The sequence below is a fragment of the Lepidochelys kempii genome, chromosome 9 (assembly GCF_965140285.1).
Source record: "Lepidochelys kempii isolate rLepKem1 chromosome 9, rLepKem1.hap1, whole genome shotgun sequence".
Classification (NCBI taxonomy): Eukaryota; Metazoa; Chordata; order Testudines; family Cheloniidae; genus Lepidochelys; species Lepidochelys kempii.
Genome location: NC_136388.1, coordinates 29,841,642 through 29,869,499, shown reverse-complemented (window position 1 = coordinate 29,869,499; position 27,858 = coordinate 29,841,642). Strand labels below are relative to the sequence as shown.

Here is a 27,858-nt window from a genome sequence, read left to right as displayed (position 1 = left end):
TAAAAGCACTGGCACAGCTTAGGTGAAAATCCCCCTTGGGCCCAGATTCAATTAGGTAGGCACCTAATACCTTTGAAAATCTAGGCATAAGCACTTATCTGCATCCTTAAGTGCCCTTCAGTGTGGCTCTAACTATTGAGTAGCTGCTTCTTCTGCTCCAAAATGAACTACAAATCTTTAATTTAAAGAGGAGATTGTCTAGTGGAGAGAGCAGGGATCAGGAATTTAAACTCCTAGATTCTGTTCCTTCTTGGCTCTTAGCTAACCATTGTGGCCAAGGTCTCAAAGACATGACTTTGAGGACAACTTCAGTTGAAGTCAGTTGAAACTCGGGGTGCTCAGCACCTCTGAAAATCAGGGCTTTAAATGTTCTTCTGCTTGAGTTTACCCTGATATTAAATGGGAATAATAAACATATATGTCATACAGGGCTGAGGTGCGATTTAACTAATCAGTGTTTGTAAACTGTTTTTAAAGCTTCATGAAAATTATTAAACTGAAATCATAGTCCTCATAGAACCAGATTCCCAACTTGTTAACCACTATAGGTCCACTGATGTCAGTGGAGGGAAGCCAATTTACACAAGCCGATACAGTGGTGCGGCCAATAGAAATGTCAATAGCTAAATAAAAATAAAGTCCTATTATTAGAGAAATCTAATAATAAAATGCATCTGGACCAGTGAGTCTGCAATAAAACAACTCTATGTTTGTTTGTTTTTACTTACAGTTCTCCAATTTCCAGGTGTAGAAAAAAGAATTCAGACCATCTCAACAGAAACGTTTGCATCCCAAAATAGGCTGGGGCTAACACTGCCACTGTAATTAAATTGTTTTTTTCTTCATTTTCCCCCTGCTACTGGAAAGAAAGAGTGTTTAGCTTTCTGATTTCAGTGAGAACTATGTGAATACTAATCTATTTTAACGTCAGTGAATTTGAAAGAAAAGATAGACTTTGATTTTATTGTTTCCTAAAATAAAGCTGTTATGAAAGAACTCCAGATTCTGCTTTTCACATCCTTACCCAGAGTTTTGAATAAAAATCTTGTTTTCATTATTCCAAAGAATAGAAATTGATTCTGTCACAGTGACATGCCCATGTATTGCATGCCAAAATATGAATTTATTTCTTAGCAAATCTTCATCAAAAAGTGAGGGGACAGGTAGTAAGAGTGGAAATGGATCTCACATTCTCACAGAATGTGTTTAAATGTTCACAGTACCTTCTGTATTGCCAGCATCCAATAACAAGGTATCAAAAGTCCCTGGAATCTTAGCAATGTTCCTGGTGCATACAGCAATGCTGGAACTGGATTGTAGAAGGACATGGTTGGAATGATAACTGCTTTATTTTTTACCTAATGAACATGTCCCTAGGGACCTGATCCAAAGCTCCCTGAACCAAATGGGAGACTTTCCATTGACTTCAATGGTCTTTTGAAGAGGACCATAGTACATATGTGCAATGTGCATAAGAGGACTTGGGCCCTATTTTCAAAAAGGTGGCATCCATTTGTGCATGTGCAGTTTTACTGACAGAGGGAGTGAGCTTGCAAAGGAGACAGTGTAAAGTCAGGAGGCAGATAGTAGGGAAGGGAGGAGAGATGGCATTGCATTAGAAGGTGGAATAACTTGACATTGTCTGATGACTGTCTAAATAAAGCCAAAAAAAATCTATCTTAAAAAAAATGAATCATGAAAAATGTTGGGAAAACCACTGTAGGTTCACAGATGTAACTGGAATTGGAAGCTACCTTGACTCAAGTAAATATTTTGTTTTGCTCTTTGTAAATAGCACACATAACATGACTGCTATACATTCTCATTTCCATATTTAAAAATGGACAATGTGACAGTGAAACTTAGTGGTTTAAGAAAAGTGGGTGGAAGATCAACAGAGAAAAGGTTAAGCACAGATAACTTGTTTACTCAGCTGAGCACATACTTCAGAAAACTTGTTAAAAGCACCAGAGTAAGATCAGAAAGATGCTTTTAGTACCTAAAATCAGGAGCCTTAGAAAAGCATCGTGTGAGTACTGGAGGAAAAAAGTGACCTTGATCTCTCTGTCTTAATGGAAAATCACCACCACCACTATTCCCAAACTAGGAGTAAAAGGGAACCTGGCTAAAGACAGTAAAGAAAACACACTGAAGCCCTCTGAGCAAGCCATAGAAAATAAAATTAATATGGGAAGCATAATCTCAAAAACATTCTCAGATTCAAACATTGGGACTTTGACCATCTGTAAAATGAATGTAATGGTATGTAATTTTCAGAAGCATGCTGACTGAGCCAATTAATATGAGCTAGGCCCTGAGCTCACACTATGGCTCCTTTGTGCCTAAAAGGGCAGCTGAGGATTCCCTTGACTACACTGGCTCTACACCACACCACCTGGCTCCTGCTGAAGGTGACTTGGCAGGGTATAACGAAAGCATGCATTGTTTTTTGTCAGGGTAATCACCCCTAGAAGCACATCACAGGTCGGCACAAGTTAGAGCAGCCCCAGAGCTTCACTAGCATACATCAAGTGATGAGTGTACAGTGAGGATTGGGGATTAAGGGCACTTTTTTCCCTGCCACCATGTCCTCCTCAGCAGAGTTGTGGACACAAGAGGGCCTAGTCCTCAATATTTTAATGAGTTTTTAATTCGTTGGATTAAAATTATTGTAGCAGTGCTGTTAGCGAGGGAAGTGGCTTATCCCAGGCTATAGATAGTGCACTGACTCTTATCATGTATATTTGTATTCAGGAAGTTTTATCATGACTATGTAAATTTATGTATGAGGATATGTGGTCTATGTATTTTTACCCTGTTGATGTGAACTGCTTGTTTATGCAGAACTAATGCCATAAACAAATAACATTAACTACGTTCGAGGAACTAAAAATTGCTGCTTCCTGACCATAACCCAGGCTGGGCATAAAGAAAGTAGTGTTTGTTTTTTATCAACAAGAGTCTCCCAGTGAGAGGGGATTGTATCTCCACCCTGGATCCTACTCTCACAGGGAACAAAGACTATGCTTTCTGGGACTGTGTAGAAGCCAGAGCAATTGCTTCTGAAGAAGGCTGTAAACCCAAATCCCTGGACTCCATTGAGTCTTTTCATGAGACCCTCTAAGAGAGAAATGCCAAATGGAGTAACGAGAGAGCAATGGAGAAAATGATTAGTAAAGCAATAGAAAGAAAGGAAATGAATGGAATCTACTGTTTTGGTGTCCTCCGTATGTACTGATATATGAACATTTTGGGTTAGAATATTCTCACACGTTCTGTTTATACCAAGTTTCATGCCAGCGGGTCTTGAGTGCGGTGACCATACTGTGACACATACAACTCTAGCTAACTGGATATGCAATAGTAGTCTGAGACGTTGCTTTATTTTTCCTCTCAATATCATTGCACTGCCCTAATTTCCTGATCTAAAAAAAATCTATAAAAATTGTATTTTAGAAGTAAGACTGCTGCTGCATTCCCTCTGATGTGACAGATAAGCCTGTGACTTGAGGACAAAATACACAAAACCCTTTACAATTCATTGAGTGTGTGATCTGTGAGTGAGGAAACCATCCATCTCGCTGTTGAAGAACTTGGAGCAAGGTCAAGACTGTTAGGGATAGCCCAGAATAAGACGCAGTGTGAGGAAGTGCCTCACCCCTGGGGGAGCACCAGAAAGCCTCCTTGAACTCCTCCAGTAAGCAGAGGGACATACTTGATCCTACACCCCTTAATGGGGTACAAAGTGTCCCAGGAGCATCTTCTTGACCAAATGTCAAGTGTGTCTATGGGTTGGCACTCGGCCTTCTCTCCATCCTAATGGAGAAAGCTATTTCTCCGCTCGCCTGAATACTTCTCCCTTTCCTTTATGCAGCTTATGCAGGAAGGCAAGGGAGAAAGGAGTAAAGGCCAGTCTGAATCTAGCCCATGAAGTGTCATCAGGAAAAAAAATCATTAGAACATATGTTTTGAGCACTGCAGAGAGAAGAAAACACACTAAAAACAGTGTCTAGGGAAGAGATCCACAGAAACAATGCAATATATTGCAAATATGTTCTTTCCACAAGGATGAAGCAAGAATTTATAAAGCATGCGTTCACATACAGATCTAAATGAAAAAGTCACTTAAGTTTAACATAATCACTTTGTTTTTATAAAATTATTTAATATTCTATTGTGAGTTTCAGCAGACTGCCATAAGAGGGCATAAAAGAGTAGTTGTGTAGACAGAAATGCACATCCAGACAAATAAACCCTGAAGAAAACAGATGGATCAAAATAACATAAGCAAAATATTTTTAAATGAGTCACCACTGTAATGACTTACTGAGCAAACAGCTGAGACTGTTCAACCCTGCAAACCCACAGTCTGGTGGTTCCTGATCATGCTGCCATTGCACAGACGGGGAATTTTGCTACTGACACCAGAAAAAGCAGGATCAGGCCCATAATCCTTCATCCCTGTCCAGCAGAAATGTTTAACTTTTCCTGGATTTTTTTAAATCATACATAAATGAAACAAGAAACCAAAGCTCCATAATCTAAATATTTCACTGTATGAGTAGCACAAACAAATTGAAGGGATTAAAAATGCCCAGTACAAGATGAGCAACAGACCTCTAAGAGGATCCACAAAATAGTAAGAGATTCACACCAAGAAACAGCTACAACAACATATGAAATGTATTTTAAAACCATTGAAGAGATTTCTATTAATTCCTTTGATTGTTGTAAAAGTTCTATCAAAATAGAAGAGCTCCTGACTCACAGTCTGGTCCCTCATTGTAGGAGGTACCAGAGAAGAATCATTAGATGCAGACACTGTCAGTTAAACAGAATTCTGGCTTTAGCAGAGACCTGGAGAATGAGAGATACCCCAGCACAGCACAACCCTAACTCCCTGTTACCTCCCAAAGTAAATTGACCTATGGAAGCTAATTTTCTGCCCACCCCCCAACATATCTCCTTAGCTTTAAAACAGGAGATGTAAAACAGAAAGCAGAGAATTGCAGCACTTTTTTAAAGAGCATAATTTACATTCACTTCACTCATCACATAGTCTGCATAGCATTATGGCCATCACCCTCACCTTGTCAAGTATCTGAGGTGCAGTAACTCTCATTGTGCTATTAGGTTCTCTGAAGGGTTGCATTCTCCTAATCTCTTCTAGTCCAAGGGTTCTCACAACAAAATTTTTGGTGATCTCAGAGTGCGGCCACCAACTCTTGCTGGTGGCCGCTCTGACAATTTTTCCTAAAATACTTAATTAACTGTAGGGAAAACAAATAAAGATGCACATATACGTGTCCAAATCATTGTAATTTATCTATGTAGGGTTGTTAGTTTTTTTGCAGACTCAATAATAAAAATAAAGTACAGTTGTCTCTATTCTTTACTGGACCAAAACAGAATAGAAACACAAATAAGGTGCTTTGAACATTCTTGTCTTTTTTCTTGTTGTTTCTTTTGCTTTTGGGGGGGAGTTATTGTTTTGTTTTGGTTTTCTAGACTTGCTAGCTATAAGTAAGTCTGCTGTGAAAAGTGATATTTGTATGTTTGTTAATATCACTTTTCACAGCAGACTTACTCAGTCCGGGTAAGCCCGGGGACAAATTAGGCCCTGGATGGGGAGGTGGGTACAGAGGCAGAGGGTGCCAGGGAAGATGGGGCACTGGGGGAGGCAGTGGGGTCCAGAGGTGATGGGGGGGGAAGCTTAGGGACAGAGCCCACCACCACACTGCCAGGGAATGGAGCCCAAAGCTCCACACCCAGGGGACAAGGCCTGGAGACAGAGCCCAAAGCCCTGTGGCTGAAGCCCAACCCCACCATCCCTGGGAAGGTGGAGAACTCACTGACTGCCTGCTCCACTAGCTTGTGTGTCTCCAGAGAGGGCCGGGGACCATCCACTGCTGGTGGTCCCTGGGCAGGGGCCACAGCTTTCCCCCACCCCCTCTCAAATCACTGCCCAGGAGGCTGTGGCTGCAAGAAAAGCCCCTGGTGGCCGCATGCAGCCATGGTGGTCGCATTTGAGAAACGTTGCTCTAGTCTCTGGTTCTGTAGCTGACTCAATAATTCTTTGCATTCATTGGATATATAAAGTCTGGAACTGTAATGTAACAGATGGACAATACAAGCATTCTTGAAAAAACATACTCTCCTTCTTTAGTCCCCTTTAACTTGTTAACAAAGACTGGTATAAATCTTAAAAAAATAAGAAACTAATCTCAGAAAGGACTTAACATCTCCACATGACATGGTCTCAGAATTTACTGAACGCTTTTAAGTTTATCAGGATCAGGAACAATATTGCCACTTATTATTATTTACTATGTGGACTGTGGTAATGGGCAGAAGCCCTCGGCATAGACAAGGACCCCATTGTGCTAGGTGCTGTGCACACAGAGAACAAAAAGACTGTCCCTTTCCCTCAGAGCTGACAATGTTGACTAAACATTTTCCAAAAAATTAAATGGGTTGTGCAAACGAAAGCTTATTCAGACCCAGGCACAAACTGGCCTCATAGATTCTATACAGCACTGTAGACACTGGAGGTGAATACAGCAGCACTGTCCAGGTAAATCTTCCCAACAGGCAACCTGCCAATATCTACTGGTCAAAAATGGAGTAATGATGTATATTATTACCCCATAGCAATAGCTGATTTCTCACCACTATCCCAGTCTAATTCTGGCCTCTAAAATCTGCCAACATGCAATAACAAGCCATTGGTGACCACAAAGGTACAACGCCTTCATGGTTCAATATGAACAGTTGTATCTACCATCCCTTTAACTGACTATCTCATTCCTGAATCCTTTGGGCATAAAAGGAAGGGCTGAGGGGAATATTGATTATAGAAACAACAGGCCCCATGTCCACTAAATTAAGGCAGTCCCTGATTCATGATGGCCACTACAAAGTAAGGTGCATTAACTGTTGTTTTGTAAATTGGCTCTTGCCTTTTTTCTGCTTCAACTGGGCAATGAATGAATGAGTTTCCTGATGGCTATGAAGCACTATTTCTAGCTTCACAAATATATTGTAAATGCCCTCCGCCCTGATCCTGGGCCTTGCTCCAGCCTTTTTTCATTGTTCCACTAACACCACAGTAAAATTTTGAGAACAAAGCTGTCCCAGGAGCTGTAAGAGATGACAATATGTTGAAGTCATTGTTGCTCTTGGGTGGAGGGTCATGCAGTAGTGTTTAGGTCAACACAGACTGTTTGCAGCAGAAGACAGTCAGCAGTTGTTCACTGTGACTTTTTCTCACCTATTTTTGGTGAGGTCAGTTGGTTTAAAAGAGTTTTAGGCCTCACTGTTGTCGCCGCAAAATGAGGCAAACACCCAAACTGTTCAGTTTCAAGTTATTGTTCTTGATGAGTACCAGGGGATATTTTGTGGGCTCACATGTATTGCCAGTGGGATGCACCTAGACTCCTTCCAGTTGGTGAAGGCAAGTACCAGATGCCTTGGGGGAAGGTGCAAGAAATCCCATAGTAGACAGATTCAGATTATCTGCCTTACATGAAGAGCATCCTAGTACCTAATAGTTAGAGCCTGGCTTAAACACTGAAGCATGAGGGTTTATATTGCTTCTATCACCCCTGCACCCCTTTTTTAAGCATTAACTATAACAACTCTGGCTATTCTTGTAATCCACATAAATGTAATCCACATAAATGTCCATAAATCCTTGATTCTTGCTGAATCTTTGGCCTCAGTGACATCATGTGGCAGTGAGTTCCACTGACTAATTACTCAGTGTGTGGAAAAAGTATTTCCTTTTCTCAGTTTTGTATTTGATGCCTTTACATTTCATCAAATGTCCCCTTGTTCTTGTATGATGAAACAGGGAGAAAAAAAGCTCCCAATTTACTTTCTCTATCCCTTCTCCTGAGCTGAATGTTGTGACTAGCCACTGACAGCTCTCTAGCTTTCCTTTTCAGAGGAAATTTATTAATAAAGTAGTGACTGAGCAGCTCTTGAAACATGGATTAATTAAAAAGTAATAAATAATTTCTTGGAGGTTCCCTAATTACCTTAACTAAGGGTTATGGGACATCACGACTCCTTTGCTCAGATACGAAATGACTTGGGAAGGCAACAAACGATGCAGAATGGCCACACAATGACAGCTGAAGATCCCAATAGGATGGAAAGAGTTTTGTTTGAACAGCTTCAGCCGAGATTTGTGACTGTTTGTGAACCAAGGCTGACATTCGCAGACACAGAAGAGCACTAAGACACACTAAGACCCTAATAACTCCTAACGGAATCTGGGTTTCTTGCTAATCTTAAAAGTAATGTGAGGTACTCTTTCTTTCTTCCCCAGGAGCTGACCATACAGCCTTCACAATGTGCTACATCTTCACCAGTGCAAGGATGGCTAGTGGCTCATCGACTGCTGGACTGGCTGGCTGCAATGAAACTAGTTTGATTGTTGTGAATAATCAGATTATAAATTATCAGGGTAAATTTGGCCCCATTCAGTGGAAAAAGACTTGTATGTGTGATATGGGGATAAGGTACATTAAATGTTTTTTTTTCCAATTTACTGGATTTTGTTTCCTTTTCATGTGATTTTTTTCTTTGCATTCACCTTATGTGTGGAAGACTCAATAAAAATGGAACGTTAAAACAACAACAAAAAGACTCATTATGTACTTTGTGCAGTCAGCATTCTTGGACATAAAATCTTCTGTTTCAGTGTCATATCAAAAATTATGATGCTTTAAGGCTTGGCCAAAGAATCAACACAGCCCTAAAGTCTTGACTCTTAAGGCTTCTGGCTGAATGGATTAAACAGACTTTTTAAAACCCTCCAATGTTACAAATAAAGAAACATCTCAATTCTACATATGCCTCTTAAACACATGCACCTGTCCTCCCCTTTTTCAGCCAAAGTATATGTGCAAGTTAAGAAACTAGGGAGTGAGGTTTTGGATCAGACATGGGAATGTCTCCTTGTTTTATGATCAAGCAGAGATTTCAGGTTCCCCCTCACGGAAAGTGCTGGATAGGGACATTCTTGTATGGGGACTGAATGCTCCTAGATAGGTCGGGAACACTGGACAATTAACTTAGGACTGGTTGTTCCATTGAATTGCCTCAGGGACTAGAATTTCCCAGTGGACTAATACACAGTTACCTGATCTAGTGAAGCTAGGTCTGTTACATAAGCAGATGTTTGTATTTTTGCCAAACACACTCTAGCAGTGGCAATGCAGATTCTCTGAGATTGTGCACTGCTGTGAAGGAGCAGAAGCAAGTGTGAGTCACTTGCCAAGGTGCATATTGGCTGTTGCTGGCAAAACAGGCTTACACGACTAGTGTGTTCAGATCTTGTTAGTCCATAGGATTAGCTTCCCGTTTAAGAGAAATAAAAGGCTGACAGTGAGTGAAAAGCTCATCCAAGTTTCTTTGCCTGTAACCAAGAATAAAAATTCCCTTCAACACTTCCTCTGCTGTTGTTTGCTTGATAGGTGGGCGAAGGTGTAGTTAAGATTGAAATGGGCACACCTCTTGGTTGCTTAACTACGATATGCATAGTCATGCAGTTCAATCATTACTGACCTGTTCAGAGCTCTCCTATGGTGGACATGTGAAGGAGGGTTTGGGGAGCTGAGGATATGACCTGTTGTTTTTCTCTATCCATACAAAAATGTTGTTTTATAGCTTTATTTTTTTTAAATTAGTTTGTAAAGATTCTTTTTAAGGAGAAATATTTAAAGATGGTCATTCTAAAATTCCTGTCTCAGATATTCTATTGTACCAATATAACTGAGGGGGCAATATCATCCACAATATGATCATAATGTGATTTCAAGGCTTTAAGAACTAGAGGGTTCAAGGAGAAAAAACCTTAGCTCTTTATGAGAAATGCTTTGTTATACAGTTAGCCCCCAGTCTTGCAAGACTCACTGTAAAACAGGCCATTGGGTGCTAGCACAGATTTCAGCTGATTGCAAGCGGCTTGTAGAAACAGGGCCTTAGATACATTAGGCTATATTTTGATATGCTGTTTCCATTTATTTATTTCTTCTTGTGAAACATCCTCCAATCAATACAAGTGATAGAGTACTGGGGGAAAATTCTGTGAGGTCCATTTGAGATTTTCCCACAGCTCTAAAAAAAAGTTGTCATATTCCAATATCCCAACTATGAAATGCCACATCTGATTACTTTCTAAATATGACATATGACTTCTTTCACTAGCTGGAAAGTGGGATTTTTGATATATCCATTAAATAAATAAATAAAAATATATAAAGTGGTTTTTTTTCTATTTAACAGAGATTAGAAAACAAAGGAAAGCTGCAAAGAAAAATAAATAGCTATCATTAACAGACAGCTCAAGAAGAAAAAAAGGAATCTTAGAGGCTCACAAAAGGTCAAGCCATGCAGCTAAATAGAAGGCTCAATTTGTCAAAGAAAGTGTTTGTATTAAAAAGAAGAAAGAAAGTTGAGATATAGGCTCAAATCCTGTGAGGTGCTGATCACCTGCTACCAGAGGCTGTGTATCCTTAACTACGATTGAACTCAGTGGGAGAGTAGGGCACTCATTACTCAGGTTTTCAGAATCTGGCAGCACTGTGCCCACCAGAAGTAACAAAGAAACAGAACCTAAGCAGTAAAATATTTTTATAACAAAAACATTTTTGTATGAAATGTTTAAAAAGAGACAATTAAATTTTAAATTAAATATGAAAAATTTTGCAAATAATCTATAAAAACATAATCACGGTGTTTTGTTGGCTCATAACTGATCGTTGCAGACTTTGCAATGGCGTTAGTTAACATTCAGACATTAACCGCACTGGGTAGGGGGGTTGCAGTCATGCATTCCTAGCACACTTCAAACTCCCACTGGAGTCATTGGGAGGTTCAGGGGCCTTCCATTCAGACCTGAAATGCCTGTTGATTTCAGTGGGAATTAGGGTGCAAAAGGAATGCAGGATGTTTATTATTCTGGAAGTTGGAGTTAATAATGAAACCATGTTGTGAATGACAGTGACTGAGCTTGAAAATAGTTGCTGAAAAAAACTGATCTCCAGAAAGTTCTTTGGCATTTAGCCTGTGTCAGCTCAGAATTGGAACAGGAAATTCCACTTATTCTACTACTTCCTGGGAATTACTCCTCATCTGTACTGGTGTAAGTGAGATCAGAATCAGACTATAACTGTTATTAAGAATATCATGTGACCTCTCCTCAGTAGAGAAGCCTTCTATTATAAAGTGACTGATCTAAAAACTCACTCTTAGGAAAAAATCAAGAGAGAGGTAGATAAAAGCAATGATATCTTCTGTAAGTAATACTTTACCTACCTCACAGGATCACTGGTATCTGCAACGTGACTTTCCAGGAAGTCTTGATTGGCATTTTCCATATGTCTGATGAGTATTAGAGCTAGACAGAATAAGATAGAGCCACAAACTGAACTTATTCATTAGTCTGAAAAAGAAAATATGTTTATGCACCTAAAGAGAGATGAAAACTGACAAAATAAGGATTAAGATCAAGGATGTCATGCTCATAAAGCAGGATGAAGAGGAACCAGCAATAAGAATCCACTTATACTAATCTAAAATGACAGAAGAATAAATTGTGATACACATACAAAAGTGTGAGATACACAACAGTGGATGTTCTATCAACCTTTAAGATAAGATGATGTAAATGTTACTCTAGAATCAAGTCAAAGGATTTTTTTTTACACTTGTGTTCAGAGCATATACATTAGCTATGAAGATTGGTGTGACACAGAAACAAACTCAAAACCTACCGTCTTGTGGATCTGAATAGACCAGGGGTTCTCAAACTTCATTTCAAGGCAACCCCTTCTGACAACAAAAAATACTACATGGCCTCAGGAAGGGGGACCGAAGCCTGAGCCCGCCAAAGCCCTGCTGCCCCTGGGCTGGGGCCCAAAGCCTGAGATCCACTGGCCCCGGTGTGAGGGGGCAAAGCCCAAGGGCTTCAGTCCCAGTGGGGGGCCCTGTAACCTGAGCTCCGTCACCCAGGCCTGAAGCCCTCAGGCTTCAGCTTTGGCCCTGGGTGGCGAGCTGAGGCTTTTTGCCATGGGTGGTAGGCAGGGGGCTTCGGCTTCAGCTTTCCCTGCCCAGCTGCAGAGCATCCTCTGAGATGGCAGGTGCCGGTGGAGGTCCCAGGCAAGGGGTGCTCAGCAGCAGGTCAGTGCAAAGGGAGCCAGAGATGATGAAGCTAGGCCTGGGCAAAGGGCACTTAGCAGCAGGTCAGCACAGAGGGAGTCGGACACGCTGCAGCTGGGACCAGATAGGGCAGCCTGGTGGCTGGAGCCACCAGGAGCCCAGGGCAGAGGTGGAGCCAGAGCTGGGCAATGCCAGGAACCAGGTAGTGGGGCCCAAACAGCAGACCGCCCACCCTTTTGTGGAGCAGGATCCAGGCACAGGCAGGAGGGAGGCAGGGGTAGGACAGGCTCTGCAGAAAATCACTCTCTGCTCCCTTGGGCCACCCCCAGCTTCCCCACAGACCCTATATTCCTTCCAGCTCACCCTGCTCCCTCCCAGGGCCTCCCACTGCCCTAAAATTCTGGCACTTCTTTTTTTAGGACTCCAGCACTGCCCCAAACTGATAACCAAAAACACTGACCTGATGGATCCAAAATCTTTAAAAATCAAGCAGGAGTCTCCTCTCTGTTACACCCATTAAAGCAATGGGGTCACACAGATATAAATCCAATGTGGCAAAGTAGAGAATCTAGGCCCTAATTTCATTTCCATATTTTCTTTGTTCTATTCCTCATTTATATAAGCAATTCTGGTCTTGCCACTAGAAGTAGGATTCACTGGATCATTTTAGAAAGAAAGAAAGAAAGAAAGAAAGAAAGAAAGAAAGAAAGAAAGAAAGAAAGAAAGAAAGAAAGAAAGAAAGAAAGAAAGAAAGAAAGAAAGAAAACAATTTGGTTTATAAAATCAACCCACCCACCCACCTCCGTTTTCCCAAACACATGCACTTTAAAACACATCAGATGCAGAGAATGGACCAGGAAACCTGCTGCCTTTCTTTTTGTTCTGCGACTAACAGTAGAGCCTTTTTAAAACATTTTTGCCTTTGGATCTTGCTCCTTCCACAGATTTGGAGCATGTTGGCACACACATGCAGCTGAATCTGCACTGCGCTGAGTGGAAGATGAGGGTACTTCTCTTCACAGAACATGCTCAGCACTTTAATAGGTCTGGGACTTTAATGTGTTAAGCAGGAAGAAATATTTAGGTACTTTAGGCTAAAGTCAAGCCTGGTGTACATAAATGCAACTCTACTGCATCTGCTTATGGCCAGGCCAATAATGTGGTTATTGAAAAAACTCCAAGACACAGTAGCCCACTCACTCAGTAGTACAGACCACCAAGAGCACTCCAGAGCTCTGATCTCTGCACTGGTTCCACACTGAATACAAAGCTATGTTCAAGGTTTAAGTCCTCATCTTCAAAGCCATCCATCAGATTGGCCCAAACTACTTGAGGGACCAAATCATTTTTCAAGATCATGATCTCCGATGACAGCTACATTCCACTGGGGCCTCCAGACTCAAGCTCAAGAGTGTGACTCATACGCACAGGAGATAGAGCCTCCTTGGTGGCTAGCCAGAATCTACTGAACTCACTCCCCAAAGAAATTAGCACTGCCAAGAATCCCTATGCTTTCAGATCAGAATGCAAACCCCAAGTCCTTACTATTGCCGTCCCTTAGGAAAAAAGAGAAAAACCACAAAATTTGCTAACGGAGGGGTGATGAGAAAGCTACAGGAATCTTTAATGTGTTTACTTTTAGAATCTGGAATGTGCTCAGAGAGTACTGTGATAAGTGTGGCAGAAATACCTTGGCAGGCAGAGAGATTGTTATTGGCATGTTTCAGAGTTTAGGGGAGGCTAGAATAATATTTTTCAATTGGCAGGATTAGGTATCACTGTAATTTAACCACAAGGGCAAATGAGTTTGTCAGTCTCAACCTTATGTAATGTACAGCCCCAGCGTGTGCATATTTGCAGCACTGGTTTCTTTAAATTTATTACTTCATTTTTTGTCCCTCATCAGGTAGAAGCCTCTGTTTTAGAAGTTAAAGGCTCTAGTTTTGTTTCTTATGTTTCCTATGCCATATGTTTTATTTCTGATGCCATATGAGGACAACCATGATTGTATATAAAGGAGGCTATGGATCATTATACTGTTTCTTAGTATCACAAAATTTAACCCCATTAGTTTAATACTATACAATTTTGTCATATATAGACACAGAGACAATACGCAAGTCCGCTACCACACATTTTAACACACTGTTACCCTCCCATATGAGCCACCACTAACGGTACAGCCACCATTTTAGCCAACACACTGGGGATTAAACCAGAGACTTACAAAGCTAAAAGCATGAGCTGACACAACTTGAACAAAAGCTCTGTAGCTGGGGGCTTTAAAAACTCATATTCTCTGTAGATTGTCACAGAGGGAGACTAGTAACACACACCTGCCCGTGGGTTACAGCTGCACAAAGTAAGAAACATTTTCAAAAACACTCAAGTGAAGTGACTTAGCCCCTAAAGTGCCTTAGTCACTTTTGAAAATATGACTTGGGTGCCTACATTATTTAGGTGCTTTGAAAATGTTACCCAGATTGTCCAAGAACTAGAAGCATTATTGTAAGCAATGACAGAGCAGTGTGGGGAACAAGGTCCCATGCCTGGCTAAAAATATGATTCCCTTCACTTTCTTACTCAACAAGCCTCATGTTTATTCAGAATCAGATTGGCTGACGTTAGAGAAAAAATAAGTTTGAACTCTTAGCACTGCCAAGGCAGCACAACCAAGACAGCGTGTGACAGAGTAACATTTTAATTGTTAAACAGATGTAAACATCAGATTGATTTTGATTCAGTTCGTTTGAAGATTCCACTCTTTTTATCTTATTGTTCAAAGTTGTTGCTGGTGAAGGCCCTGAATCTACTAACTCAAATATGCTTAGCTTTATGCCCCTGAGTAATCCCACTGAGCCTCAATGGATTTACTCAGAATTGTAAAGTTAAGCACGTGCATAAATGTTTGCAGGACCAGGACTTCAGCTGTCAAATTGATAGACAGACGTAACCTACAGGTGTATTGTTTCATTTGTAGGGTTATATACATCATTTATTATATCACCTCTATAATGTATAGCTGGCACACGCATACATACTGGGCCAGGTTCTGGTCTCAGTTAAAGGGGTGTAAAATCACAGTAATTTCACTGAGAAGAAGCCCTTGATTTCAAGGAAATTACTTTGCATTTGTCCTGGTATGACTGAGATAAAAATCTGGCCTACAGTACCTACTGAAGAAGCCATTTCTCATAGCTATTTTTTATTATGTTGATAGGGCTGTAAATAAATACTTAATCCATAAGATACATATGGTACACATAAGATACATATAGTATATGAAGAAACTTTATCTCGGTGTGCTTTTGACATATATTGTCTACTATAAGCATAGAAATTGATTAGGTATTGCTCTTTAGTTAAAAGATATATCAGAACATAAAGTCACAGTCTGGGTTCATTTAGCCTTTTCATTTGTAGTGCTCCATATTCCATGAGTGCAGATCCATTTGAATCTCTTTAATATTCATGATCCTCTCACCAGTCTGAGTGAAAGAGATAAAGCTTTTGATAGCAATCTCAGCAACTTGATTAACAATGCACTAATCATCACTACCATTGACCTGATTCAAAAATGTTTCCAATTCATCCATCACTTTATAACCAAAGATGATTGCATTATGTTACCATTTTTTATTTAAATAAAACCACATAAGCTGTAAATATCTTGCCATTTTTACTAAATGAACCTTGGAATCAAATTAATTTATTTTTAAAACTAAATACCAAAATGACCTGTAATAACCAATTAGGGCATGAGCATAGGGAAAGTGTATCACAAGTGGTCTGCAATAAAATCAATTCACTTTGACTTCACATCAATAAATGTTAAATTGTGCCAAGGAATTAATTTTGCAATAAATTGTTATTGTGGTTATAAAATCTAACTAACGCATATTACCAGGAGTAATTATCCATATATCAGAATGCATTGAATGCAGAGTGTGCACTATAATTATGCCCAGAATTGCTTATCATTCAAATGGTAATTTTAGGGATAATGTTTCTGTAACGATAACTTTACCTTTCATTTCCTGAAATGTATTTTTAAATCTTTTCTTTTACTTGATACTGTACATGTAATGGAAACAGAACTGATTGTGAAAAGTGTAGTAACTGGAAAATATGTCACTGTATTTTAATCAACTATTGCTTGGTTATCATACATGAGCCCAATATTATTGCAACACAATATAAAATGATAAACCCAAACCCAAATTTTTGGAATGGAAGTTCTCTCATGAACACAACTATGCTTGTGGAGTGGATGACAGGATAGGGACAGTTTGTGCCATCCTTGCTCACACTGAGTAGAACCTTATTCTTTACATAAATGAAATCAGTGGGCCTACCTGCTGCGTAAGGTACAAAGCCACATGAGTATGGATATCAGAATCCAGCTCTGAGTGAACAGCAAACTAGATAACAGTCATTAAATATTCATTATTTAGATGTAATCTTATTTTCCCACATTTTTGCAAGCCTAATATATAATGCCATTCTTTTGTGGATGTGGCATATACACTTGAAATTTAAAATAAATAAACAGAAATATTTAACATTGTATGATCCAGCAAATCTGTTTTATACTATCATCAAGCTCACTTCATAAACAATGGTTTAACTTTTATTTATTTGTTTAATTTTGTTATATTTTACTTTACAGAACTTACATAGAAAAGGTCCCCAGAAAATACTCCCATAAATTTGGGATTTACACCTATTTCTATATACAACATTTATATATGCATGCATAGATGTGTGCACGTCTTAGATAACTGCATACCAAAGTACCCATTTGCACAAGCCAACAGAGAGTTTGCATGCAAGAGCTAGTGAAAGTGCAAATTTATGGGGACAGTTTTGCTTGGTTACCAGGAAAGTTGTGATTTTTTTAGACCACTTTTTGTTCTCCTCAAGTACACCCCCTCAGGTGGCAGACCTGGCCTCCTGCATCTTTCCCTGGAGCAGTCCAACCCCTCTTAGACTGGATCTGTGGGCTGCAGCCCTGCTATTTACCAGTCATGTTAACCCAACCGGCTCAAGTGAGTTTGACACCTGTAAGCCTTTTCCTCTGGGAGCATGCAACAGTGGTCAATTAGTGATTCAAAAATAGTTTCTTAAAAACAAAGCTTTATTTATTTTTTCACCCACAGGTACACAGCACATAGAGTAAAGGGTTTAAGTAACAGAGTCCCTTTACCTTGCATGTTAATCTTTACTTGCAAACATTTATAAGTTCACTGGCCTCAGCCCAGCTAACCCCCATTTGTGACTGGGAGAAGCAGACTGTCCTGCTTGCAACATGCTCTTTTCTCTCTGTGTATCTCCTCCATGTATGTCTCTCAGATTCCACTAAAACTCCCAGGGAAAACCCCCTTAGCTCACCTAAATACTCTCCCTTCTAGGGCCCAGTTCCTGTAACAGTTCAGTATCCTTCTTTGACCCTAGACTTAGCCTTGGGAAGAATAAACCATTCTTAGCTTGGATAGAGCTAGGTAGGGGTTTTTCCCCCAATAAATGGCTTCCCCATTGTTTCCTCAAGGACTCTTCTCTGTGTCATTGTTTTGTCTTTCCTGCTTATTTCTTTTTAACAACCCCTTTTGGTCAAACTCCATAGCAAGTAACGCATAATAAACACACAGAGATATGCATCATATTCATAAAAACAATACAGATATTGCGCAGTTTTCCACTGACATCTATTTGAAATTTTGTTCCACAAAATTATCACAGCTAATTACTAACAGAATCACAGTATTGTTAATAATAGTAATCATTTATACTGTACTATAAATAATATGCATGTTAGTTATAGATAAGTGATAGAAGTTAGAGTTAGCATCCAGTTAGATCATCCAGTCCATCTCCCTTCCAGTGCAAGATTTCCCTTACAATACCATTTTTAGTATTTTGTCTATATTGTTGGTCCATATTTATGGCTCCGTACACCTCATTGCTGTCTTAATCTCATCTCATTGCACTTATTATTTATTCCTCAATGTACCACACTAATAGTCCTACTTTTTTTATAATTTTTAAAAATTGCAGTCTGGTGAAGGTACACTTCTCTGGGTTTGACCAAGAGGCAGGTTGGTCAAATTGCAGAACATCTCCTCAATGCAGACTGGTTTGGTCAATGCATGGTGAATGATTATGCCTGTGTAATTGTGGTAGATTTATTCAGAAGGGATTGGCTTTTGGTTAAATCCTTTTGTTGCTTTTTTGGGCGGGGAGAGGGGAGAGATGTCCTAGCAGTGCCATGTATTTGACTTCATTTTATTCTCCTTATGAAATAATTTGCTACTGCATATAAATGTTTTAAGCTATATTATTTTGTTAACCAAATACAGTAGTTTGGGTCAGATAAAACTGAGGCCTTTCCAATGTCTTTTAATATATTTTTAGGAAGATAATTGTGAATAGTTTTTAATGAAAATCTTTAGATCCTGTTAGAACCACTGAATTTGCAGCTTCATCAACAGATTATTTGTTTTTCAGATTTCTTTAACACGGCTTCTGAAATCTTGACAGTGTCTCATAAAATATGTTTTATTCATTAGGTGAGGTGCTGAAGCCTAACAAATCTACGTGTTAACACGCCACTTAATGCAAGAGATCTGCGATCATATCAGGACACTTTCTCAATGGGATGGAAGTAAAGGGAGGGCATTAACAAACCTGATAATTATTAACCATATGATCTTATAATTATTGCTGAAGATACATTGCTGATTTAAAGCATTTCATTACTGAAGTAAAGCATGCTAAAGTTACTGGCATGGAAAACGGAGGCATCTCCTGGTGGTTACCTGCAGTATAACATGACACTAACTTGACATTCTCTTTACACATGTATTGTATCACATAAAAAAATATTTAGGATTTTCAAAAGAGCCCCAGGAACTTAGGAGCCCAAGTATACCTAGGCTCTTTTGAAAATCCCAACCCTAAGCTATAAATTCTTACCATTGGAAAGGTCACTTTTTGAGAACAAGATGATACAAAGAAAAACATTACAGAAGTTGTGAGATCCTTCAAGGCAAATAGAATATTTAAAATATAGCCCTGCTGCATGTGAATTAGTTAAAATATATTTTAACTTCGAATGAAGGAAGACTCTTGTGGTTAAATTTCTTCTTATGTGTGAAAAATAATTTCTTTTCATATTGCTTTTAAGGCCCTTTGGAAGTGAAATACTTTTACCTAATATGTGATTTTTTTACATAAAATAGATGAACTATATTTAATTTTAGTAGAGAAAAATGTGTAGCACCTAGCCATTTAGTACCAAAATGCATGGCCTTGAGAAATGTTATTTTAAAGCTGTTTGCCTTTTAAATTGTAACAGTCTGTATATCTATTTGTCTAGACTCCATCAAGGCGACTATTGTAGCTGGAGGCATTGGTTTGAAGAAGACTAAAGGGCTACATCATGTCAAAGCCTCAAGTAGGAATTATTGCCTTTCTTGCCTCAGTTCACAGCTGTATTATGTCACCAAATCACATCACAGTGTAATCAAAGATGAATAAAATATTTTTTTTCTTTACCTTAAACGCTTTTCCTGTCAATTACAATCAAAGGACATGATTTCAGGTCTGTCAGTTTGCTGGGTTCTCTCCTACTGATGACTCTAAAACTGTAATCTGCTAAATATAAAATGAATCAGAGAAGTCTTAGAATGATTCTGCCATTAAGAAGAAGAATGTTTTTTCTCCCACAGGGGACAGAAAAGTAATTGGTCTTTAAAGAATGAAATCAAAGATGTTAAAAAATGACCCTTTTGATTCTTTCTTCTATAACTTTGCCTTTTTTGTTGTTGTTTTTTTAAGTAATTCCTCAGTCATTCACTAATTTCCTGCTAGGAAAGTATGCATAAGTGTTCTAATCAAAGCTATTCAGTCTCACATGTTATTAAAAGTAAACATTTAACAAGCATCTTGTTTTTATACTTCCACACTATTTTTTTGACATATTATTATCGATTAGGTGCTCTGTAATGGGCAAGCTGTAATCCTGCTGCAACTCCAACTTCTAGGCTGTTTTCTGATTTGATTACATCATTAACCATAATCAAAAACATTTCCCCAGAATGATTTTACCTTGGTAGTAGGGATTGCTTCCTTTGATCTCTGTGGCATCATTTTACGATAGGTTGCTCCTCATTTACACTACAAATACTGACAAAAATGAAAGTGGTATCTTTGCTAGCAATACTGGGTAAAATACAACAAAATAACTGGTTCAGCAGTCTGTACCAGCTGCTTTCATCAATGAACAATCACATTTATTTTCTTGGAAGAAAAAACAGCTTAAATCATGTATAGTGTTTTAACTGGCAAGACTTGCATATGACAAGGTCTGAAACTGTATATATAGGTATATATTTATGTGTCTCAGAGTAGCAGCCGTGTTAGTCTGTATCCGCAAAAAGAAAAGGAGTACTTGTGGCACCTTAGAGACTAACCCATTTATTTGAGCATAAGCATCCGATGAAGTGAGCTGTAGCTCACGAAAGCTTATGCTCAAATAAATGGGTTAGTCTCTAAGGTGCCACAAGTACTCCTTTTCTTTGTGTCTGTGTGTGTATATATATGTACGTGTATGTATATGTGTGTATGTATATATATATATGACTGTAGTTTTTTATATATATAAAAACTACATTCCTATTCCAAGAGTAGTAAAACACACCAGACATTAGCTCAGTTAATGGGATATTATTTCCACATATTATTATTCCCACATATAAATACGTACACAGACACCTTTTCTGTATTCTGTTTTGGAGCCTTAAACCTTTTCACCACTGCAACCTTTATTTAAAAATCATACCATTTAAAAATATGTATCAAGAAGAACTTCCTTTGTATTGTGGTCTTGCCAAACATCTCACAGCAATGAGTTTTATGGAACCTGGGTTATTTACTTACATTTTATTTAATTTTATTTATTTATTTATTTGAGTGCAGTAAAGTACTCGGTAAAAATCTCATTGACTGACAGTTTAATTTGTTATGTTGTCACCTTCGCGATGAGCAAATATGAAACTATAGTACTTTTTAATAATGCTTGTCATTATTGTGGGAACATTATTTCTTCATGAGTTAAAGGGGAGTTCTAGGGTGTTTAATTTTGCTGTTATTTTCATACCATGGAAATTTGCTGGGTATTTTCATACCATGGACATTTAAGAGGTCAGATATATGATATAAGAATGAGCATAGGACATCCGCTAGATTACCTGCAATGGAGAAGCAGCAAACAAATAGTCACTCCAAAGAGGAAAATTGAGATCTCAAGGCCGGTGTATTAGTTAAAATACTAAAACAAGATATGTGCTATACTAGAGGACTAAGAATTATATACCTGAAGCATATAATAAAATAATATTTTACCTCTAATATCTCAAGGGCCAAGTTATGGATGTGCTAGAAGGTCCAAAAACCATCCTAGCACACCCATGAAGAGGCCAGGCATAGTTTTGCTGCAGTGATCTGAGGATTGTAGGACATGGTGGGGCAGGAATGTGAATGTCTAGGAATGGGTGAGGTCACCTAACCTCTCGTCTCACCCCAGTAGAGTGAGTGCTGTGGAGAGCTCTGGCTGCCCATTTTAGAAGATGTAGTAAGAACAGTTTTTCCCCATGGATTTTTCTCAGTGCCAGGAGAGGAATAATGCCTTTGAAAATGTCTACAGGCATCACCACTAGAGAAATTCACACCTTCTCCTCTTGCCCAGCATGCTACTGTCTCCTAGGAGGCATGATTTTGCCCTAAGAGTAGCTAGAAAGTCTAAACAACTAGATAAAAAATCAAGCAAAGCAAACCTCCTGGTCTTACATTTATGCAAGTATATATCCAGACTACAGTCCTTTCCAAAGAGAAGGTACAATACCCCAGACATTTGCTTTATTAACACGATTTCACCACCAGGTGATTCAAATCCAGCCCTGGTTGTTAGTAAAAATCTTAGCCCTCTGTTTTGGTAACCTGTGTTATGTGAAATGAGTTAGTGGTCTCTGTCTTGTTTCTTGTCGAAAGTGTACACATCCCATAAACAACCACCATACTCAACAGCTTTTGGTAATCTCAGCAGGGAGACCCAGGACTCAATGGCTATGGAGAATGAACTATCATGAGAGCCTTCTAACTTGGGGCTGAAGCACACTGACATGACTTTCTAGGAGAGCTACCATAATCAATGCCCATACAGATAAGCATGATATTCAGTTTCCATTTTTATCAGTCTAGAGCTGAAGTATTCATATATTATTTTTAAAAGACTGTATATGATTTGTGTATTTTTTAAAAAAGCATAATAAAACACAACCCACTGTAGTCCATGAAACCATTATTCAAGCTAAGGTATTGTTTAACATTTTGTTCTGTCTGTGTATCTCTCTACATGAATAGCAAGCAGTTATACTGCAATCGTATGGCCCAGATAGCACAATCATACAGTAGGAATTTCACTGACTTAAACGTGATAGTGCAGTCCTGTAGTAGTCCCATATTGTACCTATATTTCTGCATCTAAACAGATGCCCATAGTAGGAACAAGATTCTGAACTCAGTTACACTGGCGTAAATCTAGAGCAACTGAAACCAGAACCTGGCCTTATGTGTTAACAGTTATGTATTTCACAGTGACTTGCCAATCTAATATGATTATGAGCAAACTCCTGCATTTCAATAACTAAAAACTCCATCTGTCAGAAGGAAAGTATGCCCGTGAGTAACTGATAATTGGTAGATTTTTGAAGATGAAGAGATAGCCTAACATGAATTGGGTCACATTGCTTCCTGTCCATGCCTGACAAGGAATGGTGCTACAGTATGCAAAGGTTAACAGGACCTAGCCTTTCACATGACTGGTTGGGACCGAGTTTAAAAGGAAGGGGAAGCTGTGTGGAAGGGGAATGGTGTTTCCTTTCCCCCCTGCCTGGTTAACATGGGGAAAGCCTCTGGGGAATTCTTGTCCAGTGTTTTTCAGTTGTTTTGCTGATTGTTTTGTGTACAGTAAAACAAGGCTTAAGGAAAAGGCCTGGATACACTAATCCCTGAAGCTTCATTTCCCTTCCCCAGCTGGTGTAACCTCTCAACAGCTTCTACCATGTAACAGCAGCAAGGATTTTACAATGACACACTCTCAATTTTGCATCCATCTTCTGATGACTAAGGAATGGACATAAAAATTCAGGGCTTTCCTGACAGGTGCAATGCCAACACAAGACAAATATACTCCCTTGTGTGTGTGTGTGTGTGTATATACAGTCATACACACACACACTGAAGTAATATTCTCTAAATTGGCCATAGTCTTCATAGTCTTATCCAACAAACACAGCAAATACAGGCAGCGAAGACAGTCTACATGCTTCAAATGGTAAATGCTTCTAGATTAACAGAAATATTTTGAAACAGCCAATAATTATAAAAGAGTTGCTTGCCATTGCATAATTATTTTATAAACCACATAACATACAACTGTTACTCAGCCACAGAGGCCCTCTTCCAACAGTACCATATGGCTAATGGCTTCCATTACACATCACACCATACTGAGCATTTCTTCTGATCATACTGTATTGGCTACTGACTCAGTTTGCCGTTAATGTGTGTGTTACCCTTTCACTGCATGTTTATTTTATGAGATTGTGGCATCTGTTTTTGGTGTTTATTCTAAAATGACAAAGTACTATGTTTCCAACCCTACCCTGAAAATTACCTCAATATTAATTTCCCAAGGTAGGTTTAAAAATGTATTTTTGTTGTCTTTTTCCCTGAGTCTTTGACAAACAACTTTTGGCCTTTTTGCATTTTGATTTAAAACTTCAAAGGCAAGAAGGGCTTCATTTCTTATCATTTAACATTCAAAAGGTAGAACTGAATTCCACTATGCAATATCAGATCTTTTCTAAATGATCCATTTGATGACAACAAACCCTTTCCCTTCAGGAGATAATTCAGAGTTGCCAAAATATTAAAATCTAAATATTCTTTTTTTGCATTCAGACCCCATAACAGCACCTCATAATCCATTCACAGCAAACATCTGACTTTAGTATTTAAGAGACATCACTGGGACAGCACATTTTTCAAAGTTTTGGTGGCATCATAGCAACTTGGATATCTTTTGATTTAAGAATAAAATCAGTAACAATAAAGTAAAATTTCAACCCAATTATAGCATGCTGCACGCTATGTGATGATCAGAACCGGAAGTACCCTTTAGATTTTAGACTGGTGCTGTGGTCCAAGCAGTGTGATGCAGGTGAAATTCCTCCCCACTCCCCAAGAATGAGAGAAAACGACCAAACTCTGTTTGAGGGTCCCAATCTAGCAAAAATCACTTTCAGTATTTGCATACTGGGAGTCAGGTGTACTTTGTGAGTCTGGGTCACTCACAATCACTCCCTAATGGGCAAATCCAGCACCTACCCCTGCAGCCACAGACAAACTCTTGGCAGCAGGATGGGTGAAGTGCTGTTGGGAAAGCATGGCTGCTGAATGCAGCGGGAAGCACAAAGTGGGGTGCACACATTACATGGTGTGCAGCCTGCTCCATGTGAGTGTTCTGCACAGAAATGCATGGGGAAGTCAGGGGAGGAGATGGATACTCCATAAAGGCATTCCATCCACTGGGCTGTAGTAGGCCCCATAGGATGGCTCCACAACTGCTCCATGGCTTGCATAGAGGATTCCTCCCCTCCCTTTAACCTCCACAGCTGCTCAGCATGCTACCCAACAACTCAGGCTGACCACTGAGCTGTAGACTGGGGTCTAAAACCCTGATCCATTGCTCACTGACATAAATGGGAGTCTTTCTGCTGACCGCAGTGGGCTTTGAATCAGACCCTGAGGTGTTAAAACAAGGTATCTGTCTTTTTATATTTTGAAAATAAATTTTGTATTGAAATAATAAGCGGGACTATTGCAGTCTTTAAGCTAAAGGGAATTTCACACGTGTTAAACTTGTAGGAATTAGCATTGACTGACACTGTGTCAAAATGTAAGATGATTGCTCCTAACGCTTTCCAGCATTAAGCAACTGAAAATGTTCTTTTTGCTTTTCAGTGAGCATAATTGTGCTGCATTTAGCCTTCCACTACATTTAAGTGCTAAGTTAGAGATGGTACAGAAATCCTACCTGAGCTTTTTGTTTTTACACGGAAGAGGAATAATCTGAGTAAGAGCTTCTCATGTGAAACTGCAAAATAGTTGCATAGAGCACTGCAACAGCGACATATGAATTTGCTAATATTTGCAGACTTCTGTACCAGTCATTATCATAAAGCTACTACCATGAAAAGTCAAAGCAATAAAAAAGAACCTTTAGAGTGTCTTATACAGGCTATCAGCAGCCTTTCATCATCCATCCAATTGCACCCATTTTTAATAATGTTTCTCCCCGCACTCAAGGAGCAGTTTTGACAGGCAGCTGCCCGGGATCACCTGTGGAAGACAGCCAATGGCGGTACTGCAGGGAAGCACTTGCAGAGCAAACGTTTGCCAGATCAAAAGTCATCATTCCCAATATGGCTGATGTCCAGCAATCTCAACGCAAAAAGAACCATGGGTGAGGATTTCCTACCTTTCTCTATCTGTACTCCATTTACCTTTTAGGCGTGCCTGTTTAGGCAATGGTGGAAAGAGGAGGAGGAAGGTATTAATCATCCCTTGTTTTCAGGTTGGTTTTACTGTTGTTAAGTACAAAATTCTGATGTATTAATTTCCTACAACATACTTCACCTTTCCTTGCTTTCCATGGCTTTGTACTTATTGTCACACAATTCTTTCCTTGCAGCTGATGTTCCTTGTCAATGAAGAGATACTCAGAAATTCAGCTGTATATATATGTATATGGCTGATTTTGGTGCAACTTAGTCATTTAAAGTAACTGACACTCAGCCCTGGTCTACACTAGGACTTTAGGTCGAATTTAGCAGCGTTAAATCGATTTAAACCTGCACCCGTCCACACAGTGAAGCCCTTTAATTCGACTTAAAGGGCTCTTAAAATCGATTTCCTTACTCCACCCCTGACAAGTGGATTAGCGCTTAAATCGACGTTCCCAGCTCGAAATTGGGGTACTGTGGACACAATTCGATGGTATTGGCCTCCGGGAGCTATCCCAGAGTGCTCCATTCTGACCGCTCTGGACAGCACTCTCAACTCAGATGCACTGGCCAGGTAGACAGGAAAAGAACCGCGAACTTTTGAATCTCATTTCCTGTTTGGCCAGCGTGGCAAGCTGCAGGTGACCATGCAGAGCTCATCAGCACAGGTGACCATGATGGAGTCCCAGAATCGCAAAAGAGCTCCAGCATGGACCGAACGGGAGGTACGGGATCTGATCGCTGTTTGGGGAGAGGAATCCGTGCTATCAGAACTCCGTTCCAGTTTTCGAAATGCCAAAACCTTTGTGAAAATCTCCCAGGGCATGAAGGACAGAGGCCGTAACAGGGACCCGAAGCAGTGCCGCGTGAAACTGAAGGAGCTGAGGCAAGCCTACCAGAAAACCAGAGAGGCGAACAGCCGCTCTGGGTCAGAGCCCCAAACATGCCGCTTCTATGATGAGCTGCATGCCATTTTAGGGGGTTCAGCCACCACTACCCCAGCCGTGTTGTTTGACTCCTTCAATGGAGATGGAGGCAATACGGAAGCAGGTTTTGGGGACGAAGAAGATGAGGAGGAGGAGGAGGAGGTTGTAGATGGCTCACAGCAAGCAAGCGGAGAAACCGGTTTTCCCGACAGCCAGGAACTGTTTCTCACCCTAGACCTGGAGCCAGTACCCCCCGAACCCACCCAAGGCTGCCTCCTGGACCCAGCAGGCGGAGAAGGGACCTCTGGTGAGTGTACCTTTTAAAATGCTATACATGGTTTAAAAGCAAGCATGTGAAAGGATTACTTTGCCCTGGCATTTGCGGTTCTCCTAGATGTAGTCCTAAAGCCTTTGCAAAAGGTTTCTGGGGAGGGCAGCCTTATTTCGTCCTTCATGGTAGGACACTTTTATCACTCCAGGCCAGTAACACATACTCGGGAATCACTGTAGAACAAAGCATTGCAGTGTATGTTTGCTGGCATTCAACCAAAATCCGTTCTTTCTCTCTCTGTGTTATCCTCAGGAGAGTGAGATATAATTCATGGTCACCTGGTTGAAATAGGGTGCTTTTCTTCAGGGACACATTCCTGCTGGGCTGTTTGCCTGTGGCTGAACAGAAATGTTCCCCGCTGTTAGCCACGGGGAGGGGGGAGGGTTGAGGGGGTAGTCACGCGGTGGAAGGAGGCAAAATGCGACCTTGTAACGAAAGCACATGTGCTATGTATGTAATGTTAACAGCAAGGTTTACCCTGAAAGAGTGTAGCCACTGTTTTATAAAATGTGTGTTTTTAAATACCGCTGTCCCTTTTTTTTTCTCCACCAGCTGGATGTGTTTCAATGATCACAGGATCTTCTCCTTCCCAGAGGCTAGTGAAGCTTAGAAAGAAAAAAAAACGCACTCGAGATGAAATGTTCTCCGAGCTAATGCTGTCCTCCCACACTGACAGAGCACAGACGAATGCGTGGAGGCAAATAATGTCAGAGTGCAGGAAAGCACAAAATGACCGGGAGGAGAGGTGGAGGGCTGAAGAGAGTAAGTGGCGGGCTGAAGAGAGTAAGTGGCGGGCAGAAGACAGGGC

The 27,858-nt window shown here is 39.9% G+C and overlaps 1 long non-coding RNA gene across 6 annotated transcripts in view; it reads right to left on the bottom strand.

The window, feature by feature from the left end:
• LOC140917282 (uncharacterized) overlaps positions 1 to 27,858 on the bottom strand; it is a 219,376-nt gene that overhangs the window by 23,305 nt on the left and 168,213 nt on the right. For 2 of the 6 annotated variants that reach the window (XR_012160775.2, XR_012160778.1), the window contains exon 2: positions 11,326 to 11,407. The exons of 1 other annotated variant lie outside the window; for it this stretch is intronic. This is a non-coding gene — a long non-coding RNA (uncharacterized LOC140917282). Of the gene's footprint in view, positions 1 to 728; positions 857 to 11,325; positions 11,408 to 19,722; positions 19,822 to 27,858 lie in introns of all 6 variants that reach the window. 3 more of the 6 variants (XR_012160777.1, XR_012160779.1, XR_012160780.1) reach the window with 3 other exon arrangements.